This window comes from Ambystoma mexicanum, chromosome 6q, assembly GCF_040938575.1.
Source record: "Ambystoma mexicanum isolate Mex_15411 chromosome 6q, UKY_AmexF1_1, whole genome shotgun sequence".
Lineage (NCBI taxonomy): Eukaryota > Metazoa > Chordata > Amphibia > Caudata > Ambystomatidae > Ambystoma > Ambystoma mexicanum.
Window position 1 is genome coordinate 1,063,431,967 of NC_090937.1, and position 19,700 is coordinate 1,063,451,666.

General features: G+C 38.9%; 1 protein-coding gene across 4 annotated transcripts in view; it reads left to right on the forward strand.

Annotated features, from left to right (window-relative positions):
* SGCZ (sarcoglycan zeta) overlaps window positions 1–19,700 on the forward strand; it is a 6,780,780-nt gene that overhangs the window by 5,585,911 nt on the left and 1,175,169 nt on the right. The gene's annotated exons all lie outside the window — the stretch shown is intronic.

Consider the following 19,700-nt stretch of genomic DNA (forward strand, 5'->3'; position numbering starts at 1 on the left):
AACAAGGGTAAAGAACCCCTATTAGATATATTAATGTAGTATGGGCCTTTCTGGTTTATTGATAGGTCAAGCTGGTTCAAAGGGATTCAACAACGCTGTGAAATTCAACAAGTGGCAATGGATTGAGGCTTATGGTCACTTGGGACATGTAATGATGGTGGAATCCATGGGGTTCAAAGGTCCAACTGGGTCTCGATGCATGAAATCATTGAGATGACTTTGGTGCCTCGCTGGCTCAATGGGGTCAAGTGAAACTGTGCAGTTCAACAAGCAGAAACGACATGAAGTTTGGGAGAAGCAGATGATGGTCTGATTGGCATGGCTCAAAGGCACTTGAAATGTTTCAAAGTATAGTGTGTCAAAGGCAGCTCCATTGTTTCTTTGCAGAAGCTTGAAGTATGCAGAGCACTTGCAGCAGCTCAAATTGATTCCAGGGTGCAGCGTGACAGGCTTTTCTTGGTCCTGGGGATGCAGTGGGGCCCTACACATGGATTCACAAAGAAACGTTAGCCTTTTGTCTGCCTTTCCCAGCCACCAAGTTTGCCAGGGACACTTCAATGGATGGCGCTTTGGCAACAATAGTCTTGGATACCAGTCTTCCAACAATAGTCATGACAATTTAACTTGAAATGGTCCCCTGTTGTGGTTAGGGAGATAGAGATGTAAAAAAAAGGGTGCAACTATCTTCACCCCAATGGATGGAGACGTTGGGCAGTCTTTACAACAACAGGGCTCCAGTGAAATATTCCAGATGGCTGTAAGATTACTCCTCAATATGGCTGAGATCATTCATATTGATGATTCAATTAAGGGGTCTCAATTCTTTAAATAGTCACTTTGCCACAGTGGATTGGTCCATTCCAAGCCTTCTGTAAGGGGCTAATTCTTCAGGAAGTGGACATTACTGTACACAACCTCACTCCATGGCTATAATGTTTTCTTTCCTGACAATTCACTTTTCACACAAATTGAAAACAGCAGTTGGTTTTGGATAACACAGATCATAGACTCTTTAACCCAACAATATGTAAATATTTCCTTGCTGGGTAGTTTTTTTTCACCCTACATGGAAACACAAGTCTGTAGAATACATCAGATACATCGGTCATTGACAAAATACTCTTAACACACCAAATTGTGCAGCACCCTGGACAGACATAACAGTAACATTTTACTTCCCAATATATTTTGCACTGGGTTTATTTTAAATAACATGTTGCATCTTGAAGCCTGACCGGATCATATGCTTGGCAATATACTTTAAATGAAGTTTAATTTGAATAGCATGCACAAATGTTCTACTGGCAAAAGCAATGCCATGCATGCAGCACTCTTTATTGTGTTATCGCTCTATGCACCTTCCAATGCTAACAGTGTTGGTGCACAACAAACGTTTAAGAACCAAACACTATATATATATATATTTCACTATGCAATGAAGAATCTCTCTTCTACAAGGAGTCACTTTCTCATTCTCTTTAGAGGGTATGCTTTTAATCAGGGACTTCACTCTATTTAATTTGGCAATACATTGTTCTGCCCCAGCACAAACCCAGATATTCAGTTTATATAAAACACCCTAATGCTTTAAGGCAGGGTTTGGGGAATAGTGAACGCTTAGGAATGTATTCTGTTTTCATAAGGACAATACTTAGCTTTGGGGTATTTTGGGGTTGGCCACCATTAGGTAAGGGATACCCAATTATTTTAAATGACTATACCTTTAATCAGTACTAGAGGGTTTCAGACTTCCCTGAGCTCACCCAGCATCCTTTAACTATATGGGAGTTAATTAAGCTATTATTTAGTGAAATGGTAAGGACCTACTTGGTCTGCCCACCCAATCAGTAAGGGAAAGATATAAAATCCAACAAATCCCCACAAGACTTGGTTTTGTTGGACACATTTACGTACTTAGAATACCTGCAGGTTTTGTGCTCAGGAAAACACATCAAGGCTTCTGGATACTCGGGAGAAACAACACTGGCCAGATAGCACAGTAAGCTAAACACTCCCCCTGATATCTGTGGGCAGCCTGCTGTGGCATGTTCAAATCCTGGCAGGGGCAACTCAGCCTTTCATCCTTCTGAGGTCGATACATTTTGTACCACTCTGTGGGATAATAATGTCTTCTGTTATTTCAGTGCTCTGAGACCACTGAGCGTGTAGCGCTATATGAGAAATACATTATTATTATTAGGGACTACCCCTGTTTAAATGGCCTGTCCAGGTTTAGTCATGGAGACCACCAGAATCTATCCTTTATTTGCCACTCCAGGTTCCCTACTCATGTTAGTCCTCCTCCTGGTCTAATCCACCTCCCAGGCAATGTTGGTGCTCCAGCAATTTTCCCAGCAGTTACCACTCAGATGATTTCAGACAGCTCTTCCCTTTTCCCATTATGCGTCTCCTAAGAAATCTTTAACCACTCCCCCAAAATATCCAAATTAGGAGAGATCAGCTCATGGGCTACTAATTCTGATTGGACATCTGCTTTCCTTCCCTTAAACAAGGCTTAGCCTCTTCTCTTTGGATTGGTTCCTTTCGTTACTAAGCCTCAATCCTTGAGAGATATGACTCCACCCACTGAAATTGAATTGCTGACCACTTCAGTTATGACCTTAAAAAATACAACGTGGCAATATGTTTTCAATTTACAAATAAGCATCATAAAATATAGACATCTGAATTTGTCTGACCATGCCGGACTTAATGAAATGAGTCTGGCATCGGCACAAGGTTAAAGGTTTGAATGGCAGATTTGTTTAATTTATTCAACTATTCAACAAATATAACAGTTATAAATACAAGATGTTCTATACAGATATCTAATTCAGCCATAATCTCCCCGAATCTTTGCTTCATGACATTTTCTGTGAAGGCATCATCACATTTTAGCTTCTAACTCTGGTTCTGGAGCTTTCCACAATCTGTTCATATAAATATAAATACTTTCTGTGAGAGTTATGGGACCCAAGATATTGGCCAAAGTAGGGCATGCATATGTTTTCCTTCAATTAACTGGCATATGGCATTTCTATTTTTCAAACTGAGCAGAGTGTATAACTCCACCCCCATACTCATGTGGCAGTCTCTGTAACACGTCACTTTTCAGTCAGTCCCTGCACTTCATCAGTAATCACATTTGTATTCTCTGCATTTTTAAAAGTCCATCCGTATTAGCTGGATCTAATGTTTTCATAGTGGTCATTTGTACACTTAATACATAGATAGTCTGGTACAAGTTGTGCCCATCTCTTGCTCTGGAGCCTTGCATCTTATGGGGAAGGGCCTTCAAATCTCATGAGACAAATGGTTGTTTGGGCTATGCACAGTTTTTCTTCATGTACAGAAGACTGGTATTTTTAAATGTTGCAATTCCTTTACACAAGAGTCCTGCTTTAATATCTAACATCAGGCCATCAATGTCACACTTCCCATTATAATATACATTTGAGCGGTTCAGGCCAGGGAGTTTCCTCTGTGTACAGTTCCTTTCAACGCAAACTGCCAAATATATTCATTTCTATGGCAGCTTTCTCTTTGGGAAAAATGCATTTCACTTTCACAATAGCCTGTAATGGAAGGTAGACCTCATTTCTTTCCAGGCTTTTCGTTCACACTCAGGGCACACTTATTTTTATTCTTTTTGTTTTTCTGACAAGACCGTTCGGGTTATTGGCAATGTTGACATGCCCATGCTGGTCTTTCGGTCTACCAGTCAATGGTGTGCTTTCAGAATACAGGCAAGCATTTCTGCATTTTTGTCCCTGTTCTTTTTCTTCTCCCTTGTTCCCCTCCCTTGCCTTGTCACACTCTGAAACACTTGTGTACGAGTGTGATACAGATAAAATATCAACATCAATAATTAAACCAGATTTCTGTGACACAAATATATTTAATATCATGACATTGCGTAAAGTGGCAAAGCTTGAGGCAATCTTTTGTCACTGATATAACATTAATCAGCACACCTTTAATTTGTATACATGTATTTATTTATTGGTATTTATGGTTTATAAAACCTGTATGCCTTTATGTACATAAACCTAAAAACATATAACTATACATATAAAAACGATCCACAAGTTTGTATGAGTATAAGCCTTGTTAAAAGAAGAGAGGAACAACATTCAAAGGAAAGGAAGTAATTTAAATGTAAACGATTAATCTTAAAAGAGAACATGTGAGGACAAAAATATATTATAATATTAAAATGGTATTTTTTCACCTAGCATTTCATGAATTATTTTAACAACATGAATCAGTGCAAATATAATTTTCTAAGAATTACCATATAAGAATCTATCCCATAAGTCTGCTATACATAGTACATCATAATCCATTATAAACTCCTGAAGATGTAGAGTGTGTGTCATAGCATTTGAACTCACTCAGGTCATCTGAGTTAAGGGTGGAACAGAGAAGGGTGAAGATCAGCCATTGACCAGCCTCTTCACCTCTTTGCCTATGACTTTGATTGTGCCTTCCTCCCTGATGAATGTGTGAGTACTCCTAGCTTGTCAATTACTGTGCTATCTCACCACACTACAGTTTTTACCTAGAATGCATTGACTCCTGCTGCTCTTCTTACTCACAACCCTCTCAATGTGTTCTACAATCATGCTACAACCTCTTCCTTTCCTATCATAAAACTCTCAGCTCAATACTCCCACTACTCCATCTGTCTTGCACCTCCTACTTCCAGCAAACAAAGCTGACAAGCTAACCATACCTCCCTAACACCTATCCACCTCAGTGCTCTTCCTCTGAGACTCAACTGTTTCCTTATCATGTCAACTAAACATTGCTCTCTAGAATTCTCAGTCTGTATGCAACAAAACCTCCTTTTTCACTGACTACTTTCATGTCAGCTCTGCTCCTATAGGCCTGCCTGCTATCACTGAAACCTTGATTTCTATATATTAACAACTATTATTGAGAGTACAGGAAGGCTCAGGCAACACCTGTTTTATCTAGCCTATGTTGACTTTAGTGCAGCATTTGATACAGTAATTGTGTGACATTGTGAAGGAAATTAGCTGCTTAGGGAATTCCGGCTGGCTTCTTTCCATGGTCGGTAAACTCTATACTGACACCACAGTCTCGGTCTGCTTAAATATGAAGGGTGATCTTACTGACATTATGAAGACCATGACAGGTCTGAAGCAGGGGTGCATTCTGGCACCCTATTATTTATTGTACAAAGAATGTATCAGGGATGCACACCCAGATTTAGTGTCTGGTAGTTCTAATTAATGAAAACTCAATAGTATTTAACAGATGCAGGGCAGATAGATCCGAATCTGGTACTGAACGTCAACAATAGGAAATAACAAAAATATAAAATAATGGACACCCCCATCCCCTGCACATCTCATATACTGACTACAAAGTCAGTCAAAATTTGGTAAATTTTAGATAATATTTTTGCTGAAAGGTATTTCTAATGTAATAACTCTTAGTGTAGATTGGTTTCACAAATGTATTACTAACAAACATTACATTTCAAAACAAGTTATACATATATAAAATCAGAGCTCAACACGTTTTGGGAGGAACCCTGCCTTCATCAGGAGAAAAACAATTCATAAAGTTCATGCTTGATTCAATCTTCTAGATTTGACATTTCTGCAATCTACAATGTAAATAAAAGAGACTAAGGTCAGTATGTTCCTTACTCATACATTCTCATTAAATAAATAACAAATTCACTATCTGCATTACCTACTAAGTTATTCTTAGACAGTGTAGACAGTGTTCTTCTTCTATAGTTGTCCTCATTTGTAATGATTCCAAAGTGACTGATTCACTCTGTATTGTATCATTAGGGCACTTATTACTGTTGTCTTATCAATGGTTGAATACTGAAAAGGAACAGTGTATTCGTCAAATAACTGTTTCCCATGGGCTCACTTAAATATATTCAATGTATGAGAATAATCATAATAGACACTTAATCGTACGTTAACATCCTAAAATTATATATATATATATATATATATATATATATATATATATATATATATATATATATATATATATATATATATATATAAAAAACATTCAGAAATAGTCTGAGATTTAAGGTGCCTTAATAGGTAGAGTAAGTATATTGTGAGGCAAGCCATATAACTTATCCAACTGCAAAGTTGTCTGATGCTTAGAATGCTGTGGGTATATTTCAGAGGTAGTGGGGTAATGGAAGCCTTGGTATCTGTATTAAAATAATAATAGATGTGGTGACAGACTCTCAACTAAAATGGTGCTCGTTGTTCGTGTAACAATGTGGATACAGTTTACCGGCAGCTGCCCTCGACCCGTTTATCCTTATTCCCTCAAGAGCGTCAGCACCGTTATGCGGAGCAGGAATGGTTGTAAATAAATGATGTGCCCAACAACCTCGAGGACGTACGCCATAGTTTCTGAGAATCGTTGTCTACATGTGGAACAGGTGTCTACCGTAGTGCCTGCTTCTATTGTCTCAACATCTATTAGCTGGACCGCATGTAGGTCTTTAGCCTATTTATGTTATTGGTATATGCACATTTCTACTTTCCAAATAATTGTAAGTCTTTGTCTTTAGAGAAACATTAATTACGTGACACTTCTTCCACTTGTGGTATGCTCATATAAAGTCACAAAACTGTCTTCAGATAGAACATTAAGACAGTTGTTCAAGTGTTTTAATGGCTCTGCCTGAATATTTTACATACTGGCATTTGGATGAAGTAATCCATGATTTGGAAATTTGTCCATTTTTTTAACAATTTAAAAATATATATCTTTTACCAGATATTGTTATGCAGCAACTTCAGATAAAGTGTTGTTTCAGGTTTTTCCATATCTCTGTCTAGCATTCAGTTGCGGTGATCTATAGGTTGTATATACATCTTTCACATTTTTAACAGATTGTTATTATGCAGCGACATGTGTTTATAATTAAGAATGTATAATATTGGCTCAGGTTCTGATCTATTCAATTACAGATGGTATAAAAGGTTAATTGATCCTTGGTGAATTAGGATCTTGCCTATACATGTCCACATCATGTTTTTCCAAGTAATTGTAATTGTTTATTTGTAAAGCGCTTATACACAAGTGAAGTGCTTCAAAGCGGAAAGGGAACAAGGGAATACAGTAGTCATTCTTAGGCCTTGAAGTTCCCAAATGATCTAATAAAATTAACTGGCATACTAGGCCTGAGACATTTCTACTAGTACAAGTGCATGGCAAATGGGAAGAAGAGAAGGGAGGAGGAGAAGGAAAGAGCAAACAATCAATAAACTGCCGTACAAGCCCTAACGACTTGTCAGATAGTGCAAGTGTATGACAAAGAGTGGGGAGAGAGGAGAGGTGGGGGGGACATATAGAACCATAAACTACCGTACCCAGCCTGGTGACATTCGGATTGATTGATGATTTTTCATCTCTGTGCGCCTATGCGCAAGTATTTCAGGTGCAACCAAGCTAGAGAGGCAAAAAAAGGGAGGACAAGACAACAATCTGGCTAGGCCTAGTGCATTCAAGGTCGTGCAAGTGCGCAGTGGACCCAATTGTCTAGTCATGCATAGATGATACATATTATTGAACAAAGAGGTGCATAATGCAGCTGACTAGATAATATTGTTTCTGAATATAATTCACTTATTGGCAGATATCGAATAGTCAAAGTTAGTACCTGCAAATTCCATAAATGACCTAATTATGCCATTCATTCCCTGTGACTCTTATGGGTGAGATCAATATATGGTGTGACTAACCATCTCTTTCCTATTTCTCAATGGAATGTTCATAGCTATCTAGAACAATGTGTCTAAATAGAGGATTGGTATGAGGGAGAATTCTTCATTCATTCCAGTGGGGGTCACTGAGTCCAACTTATGTATCCAATACATTTCTCTCCTTGCTAGTAGCATGTTAATGTTGCCTCCTCTCAGTGGAGACTTGACAATCACTAGAACTATACATTTTAGTTGTGCAATAGAGTGTTTGTTTTCCGCGAAATGTCTGGCCACCAGTGATTTCTGGTTATTGGATTTGTATTCTGTGATTCACTTCTTGATTTTCCTCACTGTTTGACCAACACAGAATTTGCTGCATGGGCAGATCAGCCCATATATAAGAAATGTTGAATCACAGGTGATGAAGTGTCTTAGTTCCAATCTATGTCCAGTGTCGGATGTCTAATGTGGTCTCCTTTTTGTATATTTTTACAGTGCCCACAGTGAAGGCATGCAAATGTTTGTTGTTTAGGTTTTGAGAGAAAAGCCTGTTTCTGTGGGTCACTTCTTTCTGCCTTCATTAGATTATCCCTCAGATTTCTGCCTCTCGTGTAGGCTTTCAAAGGGGGCTTGGGAACAGTGTAGTTAATTGGGGATCTAATCTAGTGATTTTCCACTTCTTCTTGATTAGCCTATTGATTTGAGCATTCCGTTTCAGGAATTTCATCAGGTGCACAAATGGAGGTTCACTTTGTTCAGTTTCAGTCTCAAGATGGTTGTGCTGGGTATGTTGCTCCTACTCATTGCTTTTTCCAGAATCATGCTTGATAACATCTTGTTTCGAACCTGTTAGTAACATCTTGTGCTGTTTCTTGGTAAGCAGGGTATTCTGAGATTACCCTCATATCCTCATCTATTTGCTTAGAGGAAAACTATTCTTTAAATTGAATTGAGGGTAACTCATGTAATTTAATTTGTTGTTAACATACGTTGGTTTCCTATAGATTGATATTATTAGTCGATTGTCCCTTGGGGTGATTATTACTTCAAGAAATGTTCAGATGGGATACCATATCAAGTGTGAATTGAATTCTTCCGTGTCGGTTGTTCAAATATTTTTAGAATACTTCCAGTATTTCTGTAGGACCCTAGCAGATTCCGAAGATGTCATCGATGTAGCCTTTCCAACACGCTCATTTCAGTTTCCATTCTAGGTGTTCTGAGATGTGTTGAGTAGCGAAATAATACATAAATAAGTTGGCATAGTTTGGAGACATTGAGGATCCCCTCAAAGTACGCAAAATGTGTAAGTAGTCATTTTTTTGGAATTGAAAATAATTGTTCAATATAATCTTTGCTAATTGAAGGGTAAACACTTTGGTTGACTGAAAATATTCTTCACTGAGGAGGACCCATTCTTGGGCATCTTGTCCTTCACTGCGGGGAATTGATGTGTGTATAGACTTTGCACATTGATAGTAAATAGTGTCCAATTGGGATCAAACTCTGTGAGTTGCTCTAGAGTAGTCAGACAGTGTGTCACGTCTCCCTATTAGTTAATCTAAGACCTATCTGACTATCTGGAAGCAGTTGGCTCCTGCCCGACTAAATTGGAGGATGTGAAAATCACTTGGATTGTCTACACAGATGATCTTAGTTTACTGAACCTTACCCATTGGCCATACTTAACCAATTATCAATGTTTCAAATCTTGCACAATCTATGCATTAATATTGCCAAAAGAAAGATAATAGTGTTTGATTGCAAAAAGGTTAAATCCCAGAAAAAATAGAAATGGTGATTTCAGGGAACTCTCCTTGGACAGGTGAAACGATAAAACTCTCTGGGAGTCACAATGGACCACAAGCTTACCTGGGAGTACCATCTGGAAAAGTTAGATGTTTACATTAAACAACATATTGGTGCAATAAAGGAATTTGGGAGTTGTGACACTGGTTATTCCCTTGCAGCCCTTCTCCAAGTGTATGAAATGAAAATACTACTAAGTTAATTTATGGGCCTGTTGTATGTGAAGTGAAGAAAGCTAAAGCACTACTGCACCTAGAGAGTCACTCCATTAAGGAAATATTGAATTTACCAACCAGTCTACCCATTTAATTTCCTCTAAGCAAGTTCAGTATCAAGTTGGCACAGTCTATGATCGGTGTACAACAAGCCAAGTGTTTCTGGAACTTCATCAATACTGGCACTAAGCCTTGGCACTTGAAGCTAAAGATTAGTTATGCTTGGAAAACAAACTACCTACACTGACATATTATCACATGGCTCTAACTGGGAGCATATATTGGGATGACAAGCTGCTCAAATGCCATTGGGGACATTTTAAAGTATTATAAAATTTCACTTAATGGAACTTAAATGTGAATAAAAACATGGGCAGATCTATTGCAAAGAATAATAGCGGTGACTGCATTAATGGTATTTTTTCTCCTTTAGATCAGAAATGAATACATAAGACTCACGTTTAATGTGGTAAACATATTTTCTATTCTTGGACCAAGGTATAAGCTGTATAGGTCTAAACGTGCTTGTAGTGCATGTGGCCTTAGTTATGAGGAAACTACTCGACTCTTACTTTGCAACTGTCCTGCATTACAAGAGTATTGCAGGATAGCTTTGAGAGTGGCTGGTAGGGAGGACATATTATCTACTGCCGAATCTGGTATTTGGCTTACGTTCATTGAGGGAAATAACCATAAATTGATATATATATATATATATATATATATTCAGTGAAAAAACGTTGTTAAAAGGGACGTTATGGTTAAATTGCGCACTAAAAACCTATCAAATTCAGTAAAAAAACTTTCTTAAAGGGACGTTATGGTTCAAAGTAAAACCGAAAACCCCCTGAAATTCGGCAGGTATGGTAAGATAAGCAACCATAACTCGCGCCACCGTGCACTGCTAACACTAACACCCAGGACATCAAAGATGACATCAAAAATGTCATTGATGACTTCACTGATGAAATCACATGGCTGGCTCTCCCTTTTTTTCCTTTACTGACATATCTAAGCCACATAGTTTTCTTCAGTAACAGTCACGAAGTAAAAATGGAAAAGGTACTATATTTGTAGACTTAGGGTCAAGTCATATCATATGAAACATATATATAGCGGAAGACACAGGCTTGAAAGAGAGCAATCCTTTCTGTGCATGAAGATAATCATTAGAGTTATCAGCACTTTCTCACAGTTTTATTTTTATTACTATACCTTCCCTGTATATGCTCATATTTGTATACATTGTACTCACACTCCTTTCCTTAGGGTTCACTGACATCATTTGATACACATACATACAGTCAGTAGCACCTTTGAAACAGAGCAATCGTTTCTCTGCATAAAGATAATCAGTTAGGTTATGAACACTTTCGGCTACTACTTCTGCTTTTTTGCTTACTTCTGTGTCCCTGTATATACTCATATTTGTAGGTGTTGTTGTCTCTTTGTGTTTTGTCTGTATTAAGTGTAATTATGTATTGAGTGGGTTTTATTAGCTACTTATTACATGTTAGATTATGAATATTGCACATTCATCGTGTATACTGCACACACTGCCTAAGTTTCTGCATGAGTTGCTTAGTATACTGGATAGAACTTCATAATAGAATGCTTTTTATATCAATGCATTGCTTAATGCACTAATTAGCTCATGATATTTATTCAAAAGATCCTTCACACTTTTTGATCAACAGTATAAGAATCCCTCCTACAGAGTTTTCATGAAAAGTAAATGCACATGTGATGTCATCAGTGATGTCATCAATGACATTTGTGATGTCATCTTTGATGTCCTGGGTGTTAGTCTTGATGTCCTGGGTGTTAGGTGGTGGCGCGAGTTATGGTTGCTTAGCTTACCATAACTGGTGAATTTCAAGGGTTTTTAGGTTTTACTTGGAACCATAACGTCCCTTTAACAAATTCTTTTCACTGCATTTCATAGGTTTTTAGTAGCACAACTTAACCATAACGTCCCTTTAACAAAGTTTTTTTCACTGAATTTCATAGGTTTTTAGTAGCGCAACTTAACCATAACGTCCCTTTAACAAAGTTTTTTCACTGAATTTCATAGTTTTTTAGTAGCACAACTTAACAATAATGACTTTGACTTTATATACATGTCATGTGGAACTGACTAGATCTCTTCTTATGAACTTGATGTCCGCGAACTTATTTAATGTTCGCGGACATGTTCGGAGAACAGTACCACTACCTAAAAACTGTGGGGGGGGGTGGTGGGGTATGTTTGATTGTTATATCATAATATAGGAACATTTAACAAATTCAAAAAGCAGCACACAAACACATTATATATAGTAATACATAAGAAATGTAACCCATATATGTAACACACTAACCATTCATTTAAATACAATATGTTCTGAAATGGAATATATCACAAGAAGATAAATTGGCTTCCAACATAATTACCTCACAGACGCAAAAGAACTGAGAACAAGACCCTGCCCACTGAATACATAGGACTTATCTTACCAGAAATAGTAAGTGTACTTCATTTTACTCATATATTTATAAACTTTCTGTATTAGATTAAAAAATATATTATCTTTTTTTTTCTTTTTTTCTCACAGAAATGTCTAGTACTCTGGAATGGCTAGAGGACAATTTCCCACATGAAGAAATGTCACAAGATAGTGAAACTAATGGTAAACACTTCATAATATAAACCATTTAAATATTATTATTTTGTATACATTTAACATATATATATATATTTTTTGTACAGAGCATAACAAAATAGAAACTACCTCTGAAGAAGCTGTTATGGAAAACACGCTTGACAACATAAAAGAAAAAATTGATTTACTGTTGACCAATTTTAATAATTTGAAAACTTTTGTTGAAGATCATTTTAAAACAAAAACGTCATACCATTGCCCCACATGTACTTGTCCCTCCTCACCATATCCCAGTCAATCATCCCCAAACCCTCTCCATAATTCAAAACGTTTTGATGAGATTTCCATCCCTTCTTCACCTAATACCAATCATGTTGAAACCCCAAATTCTCCTGTTTTTGTTTCTGTTTCTGCCTCACCTTCTCTGTCATAAATTATTAATATATGTTAAATAAAGTTTAATTTTTATATTGTGTTGTGAATAGTTTCCGTTTTTTTTTTAAAAACAATAAAAGTGTCCACGGACAGTGCGCGTGTTCTGAAATGTTCATACATAAGTGAAAATGGAGGTGTCCTGAACAACACCACACCTGTTCGTACTGTTCGCTAGCAAGTTGAAACTGTTCTAAGAACACACGTGGTGTCCTGAAATGTTCGTAAAGAAACAAAAATTAAAGTGTTCTAAAGAACACTATATCTGTCGGTAATGTTCGCTATTAACTTAAAACTGTCCTAAGAACACAATTGGTGTCCTGAAATGTTCATAAATAAACAAAAATGATGTGTCCTGAAGTACACTATACCTGTGCGCAGTGTTCGCTACCCAATTGAAACTGTTCTAAGAACCCTATTGGTGTCCTGAAATGTTCGTACGTAAACAAAAATGGAGGTGTCCTGAAGAACACTATACCTGTGCGTAGTGTTCGCTACCCAATTGAAACTGTTCTAAGAACACAATTGGTGTCCTGAAATGTTCGTACATAAACTAAATTACACGTGTCCTGAAGAACACTATATCTGTCCTTACTGTTCGCTACCAAGTTTAAACTGTTCTAAGAACACATGCGGTGTCCTGAAATGTTTGTTTCACGTGTGACGCACTTTTAATTACTTCAGAACCCGAACAGTGTCCGTAGGACATCAATGCGCATGCGCTAACCAATCTCCGTGCACTTCGTGTCCTGCGGACAGGCGCTTCCTTCGCAGACTAGTTCGCAAACAGATCATATGACCGCGCCCACGCTCATCGTGTGTCCTGAAATGCGGACACTGTTCGTGTCCCCGAACAATTTAAAAGTACATTTTCAGTTAATCCATAATATTTTTCAATGAAATCTCACCATGCCACATGTCCCACATAGCAATCTTGAGTTTCTATATACCTTTTGAAACTTTCCGATCCTTTTTTTGTGTTCAATCTGTCTGCGCACAGTGCGCATGTCCGCGGACCGCGCACAAGCACCCCTATAAAAGACCACGCCCAAGAGCTTATTCCCATTGTGTTTCTGGCTATTCTTCAGAACACAGTGATTTTTGCTGCCACCTGCAGACTACACCATCATCGAGATGGCATCCTTGGCTGCTTGCCTCTTGGTGCTGGACCTGCTTCAGCACCACCACCACCCCCTCCACCACCACCACCTCCCCAAGGGCCTGAAGAGGGGAACAGGACTGAGGATGCGGAGGAGGAAGAAGAGGATGATGAGAATGAGGTAGAGGAAATCCCTACTACCCGCACTAGGCGTAAGTCTTGGGTGTGGCGGTTATTTACCATTCATGGGAATGGTCCTAAGGCTCGTGCGAACCATGTTACCTGCAATGAGTGCAAAATGATACTCAGTTGCGGGAAGCACGGTAACTACAGCTTTGGGACCACTACTATGAAGCGACACCTGAGGTCATTTCACTCTGGGGCTATTCGCAGGGTTGTACCTTGCGAAGAACGTAGCAGGTTGATTTCCTCTACTTCATCCTCTGTTTCTGATCCTGTCACCACAAGGACCACCTCTGTCGGACAGCGTCTTTCTCAATCTGCCTCACAGGCCATACAGAATGCTGATGACCCTTACCTTTCGAGGGTCACAGTTGTATGTATGTACTGTGACACAGTACTCTGCAGGGGGGAGCGACTTCGTAGTGCTTTTGAGACTATCGTCTCAGAGCACGAGAAGACCTGCTCACTACCCAAATAAAACCCACTCTACATCTTTCTCTCTCAGCTCGCCCTTTGTTATCCCTGTGGTTGGTGTCCCCCCCTTTACCCTCCTTTAACCTCCTCTCCTAGTGTGTCGTGTCTGAAAAACCAAAAAAAATACAAAATTACAAAAATCAAAAAAAATAATGCTCTTTTCAGAGCCACCTTTCCCAGTTAAAAAATAGAAGTGAAAATAAATGAAGCAGGGCTCTTTGTATTTTTTAGAAGTCCGCGGACAGTTCTCGAACATTAAAAAAATTGGGTTGCTACTCCATCACAAACATTGTAATTTTCTCTGGAAAGAAGTGGTGGCTCTGAAAAGAGCCTTTGGGTGGTGTTTGTAAGTCAAAAATTGTAAATGCTTAACATCTACTTCAAAATCGTTGTTGTAATTCCAAAAAAGGTCGCAATGCATTTTGTACATTTCTCCGAAAAATCTGATTGCCAGCATAAGTAAGATGGACTCCATCGCTGCGAAAAATGTATGTACTACAAAACATAATATTTTTATTGTGAAAAGAAGACATTTGTGGACCAAATGAAGAAGAACAAAGCCACATATGTCTCTGCGCAATCCGTGAAAATATCACTTGAGAATTAGGAAACATGTCCATAACCTTCCTAAATCCTTCTTTCATAGCAAATTGCAAAAAAATTCCAGTCACATGTCCTAAACTGTTCCATCCACAATGAATTACAATTATGTCTGGATGTTGCTCTGTCTCCAAAGTAGCACAGAGAGGTTGCAAGTCCAACCACTTCATTCCACGTACTCCATGCCAGTGTACTTCCACATGTGGGAATCCAAGATCTACAGCTACTCCACAGCTTTATGCATGCACTTTCAACCAATGTATCCACAAATCTCCTAGAATCCAAACAATCTGTTTTCTGAAACACACAGCCATAGCTATCGTTTGTTCTCTCAGCAAAAAGAGTATCTGAGAAAATCTCTCCTGGCACAACACACCCACCAAACTTTCCTGACCAATCCATTTCAGTGCTTATTCTCATTTGCATGACTTCTGAACTCAAAAATCCCTGGATGTAACTCCTGATGTTCGCGAACTACCGCCATGTCTGCGGAAATATTGAAAATCTGAGCGTGGTGAATGTAAATTTAAATAATGTGCCCCATTTCCCCTTTGAAGTTGGCTCTGAAAAGAGCCGTTTTTTTTTGTTTTTTTACAGATGCTTGACAGACACCTGTTATTTTGTATTTTTTTTCTTGTTTTTTTTTCTTACTTTACTCCTAAAATCTTCACATAACCTTCTCCAAAGCTACCTTTACATTCCAAAATAGAAAGGCATTTCCCATAAAAGATAAAGAAATGCCATCTTCTTTAAAATTAACAGCATTACTGGCATCAATATTCTCATTGTTACAGAAGAACATACCAGCTCTAAGCATGAAGGCACACATGCCTCGGTTGATGACACACCTAGCAATATTTTGCTGAGGACAAAAAACTGAACTATTGTCCCAAATTGCCCTAGGTAGTAATCCAGAAAAAATTACTTTTGCATTTGGAAGGATCTTCATTACTGCTTGAACCAAGCGTTCCAAATCAGCCAACAAAGTAGGGGCACTGACGTTGCCCAAATGGAAAGCACCATAGTGCAAAACTACCACATGCGGACTGTTCATCGTGGCCATAACCTGACAAACTTGTACAATTCCCTGTACATTGCAATCAGGCACACTGCTCCACACCACCTCCACTCCTTTCACATCAAAGTTCTTTCCAACATGCCTGCATTCAGCGTACTGCTGTAAACCATGCACAAACATATCTCTGAGCACCAACATCCTGACTTTCTCCACTTCTGCCATCTTCACCACACACAGTCTCTTTCAACACAAATCCACAACCTCGACATCTGATTGGCTGATCCGTACAGTCTTCTTTCCATGTTGGATTTCCTGGAAAAATCCGGATGTAGCACGCCCTGTCGACGAACAGCCGCGGTGTCCGCGGACGGCGTCCACTTTACTCTCTGTGCCATTCCCTCATTGCATACAGCTAAGCAATCACACAATACAAATAACGTCCTCAGAACAACCCCATTTTGTGATTTTTCAAACATTTCAGGACAATTATTATTTCATTATTCAACATATTAACATTACACATATTATACTTTCATCTTGTACTCTGCACACAATGCTATGTTTCTCCATTAGTAGCTCAGTATACTAGATAAAATCCCATAATGCAATGCTATTTATATCAATGCATCGTTCAAAGCACTAATAACGGTATGATATTTATTGCAATATCCTTGACACTTTTTTCGCAAAATTATACTAAAAATCCCTAGTACACAATTTCCATGAAAAGTACATACACACGTGATGTCATCAGTGATTTCATCAATGACATTTGCGATGTCATCTTTGATGTCCTGGGTGTTAGTCTTAGCAGTGCACGGTGGTGGCGCCAGTTATTTTTCAAAGCTTACCATAACTTGCGATTTTCAGGGGTCTTTCGGCTGTACTTAGAACCATAACGTCCTTTAAACAAACTTTTTTTAATATCACGCAAACAATATACAAACATGGCGTGCAAAAACCAACTTCTACAGATGGCTTTACACAGAATGTTGCAAAGTAAGAATGTATGCTCGTTCACAGTGAAGGTCAGCTGCTTCCACAACTTCTACAGATGGCTTTACACAGAATGTTGCAAAGTAAGAATTTATGCTCGTTCACAGTGAAGGTCAGCTGCTTCCATGTTTTTCTCGGGCCCCGGAGAGGCTCACGAAGCGGACTATAAGGTTGTATTGTGTTTTGACCTTAACAGACAGAGATTGTGATGAAAGACTTCTCTTGAAGGAGTGTTGCTAAAACGTAAGAGAAGATAAAGATGAAATTTCTGAAACGAAACCACTTTTATATATTATATCACTATACGAAAGATCGTTGGCACACGCGGAGTCGTATTTTGGGACTGCACCACTCGTAGACAATGGAAATTGCAATTGTACTGTAAGTAAGCCTTTAGATTACTTTATACCAAATATAATTACAATAGCGTAGCATTAAAGACCGCTCAAGTTGAACTTGTTCGTTGAAAGTGGCATAATGTTTTCTACCACGCACTATCACCGCCGAATTGATCCCCTGTCATTTAGAGGGCTCTAAAAAAGGCAGACGACACAGGGTTGGTTAATAGAAATAATTTAACCGGTCTATAGGCAGTCAAGTGCTCTACTCGCTGTGCCACTTCACTGTAGCCTGTCAAGTGGCACAGCGAGTACAGCGCTCGCTTTGACATCCGTGCACAGCTTGCTAACGCAAGTTTGAATCACTGCAAGGCCAAACTCAGCCTTTCATCCTTCCGTGGTCGATAAATGAGCACCACACACCTTAGTTAATAATAAGCACCGCTTAGATACCTCACGGTTTTTAGCGCTATATGAATGGGAAAATATTATTATTTTATTATTAACATACTCTGTTGCACTATCTTCGATAGCAAATAGTTTCACGCCCTAATAAATAAAATGATGATTTTTAATGAAGATCGGCTGGTGAGACTAATTTATGTTTTTTAAAACAGGTACGTGGCCCCATTTTGTCTATGTCACGATTTACAGACTCCAGCGGATGGGGTCTTCAACTGCCAGGTGCAAGTCTAAATATGCAACTTCATGACCCTCACCATTTTATGGGACAATCGCCAAGGACCAATATGCCCTTACGCAGTACTAGCGGCTACAAACAACATACCAACCAATAGGGTGGTCTAATGGCTCGTTGATGGAGCAACCTTCCGATTATCAAAGCGACCATTTACTGCTTTTATCATAAACCAACAGCCTATCTACCGCAAAAGAACAACGCGTGGCTCCAAATAAACTTTTGCTGATTGACAGCAGAGACAATAGCAAATCGCTGAATATTCACTAAACATTTCATGTGAAATAAATTGTCTTTACCAAATGTACAATCCTGCTGTTTACTTTTAAACCACAGTTTCATATTCCGAATTGTGGCGCACTGAGTTGTAAGCTGATCTAACACTCTCTGTACCGCAAAGGAACATCGCGTGTCTCAACATGAAATTTTGCGGATCGACAACAAAGACAAATGCAAATTGCTGAATATTCTCTAAACATTTGATGTCAAATAAATGTACTTTACAATATTTCCAAACTTGCTCTTTGCTTTTAAATCACAGTTTCATATTCCGAATTGTGGCGCGCTGTGTTGTGACATAATGTGTGTTGTCTTCCGGGTTCTGTGTAAAGTCGCGTAGTACTGGAGACGACTAGGCGCGTTTGATGACGCACCCTGTAACCTCACGGAGAGAGGCGGGGAATATGAATGCTTTGATAATATCAGGTTTAGGGGCGGGAGATATGATTTAGTGTTGCAAAAGCAAGTCAGCCAGGTCAATGGCGCCAGTCATAGGATTATCACATAATGTCGGCGCACACCAGCCGGACTTATCGTTTCTTTAGTGGACAAAAAGTCGGTTGACGCCCCTAGGAAATTGTACTATTAGCGAACAAAAGGAGTGCTCTTAAAACACTTTCACCCTGACAACGAACAATACAAACAACGTTCTCAGAACACCCCCATTTTGTGTAATTGCAACCATTTTGGGACACTGCGAGTGTTCTTAGAACACATTCAACTAGACAGATTACAATACGGAGAGCGTCCTGAGGACACCCCCAGTTTGTGTATTTACCAACAATTAAGTACACCGCGAGTGTTCATAGCACATTTTTATCTTCCGTGCGAACAAAAATGACACATACTCCGTCCTCTAAACACCCCACCATTTAGTTTATTCACAAAATGTCAGAACAGCCGTGTTCTCCGCGGACAAATCGAACGCAACAAAAAGGTCTAGCACATAAAAAAACAAAACATTGAACCTATCTCATACTCCCCCACCCTCCCCAAACACTCTAACACACCAACACACGGCACTAAATACAATTTTTTATCCACGTTTCACTGTGCTGTATGCGGTCGACTGCGAATACAAGATGGCGGGCGCCACAGAAAATCTGACGCACTCCACGCCCCTCGCCGTCCAATCAGCGAACACGACGCATGTCCGCGGACATGACGCAAGCCCATGGGCCAATCAGGGTGCTG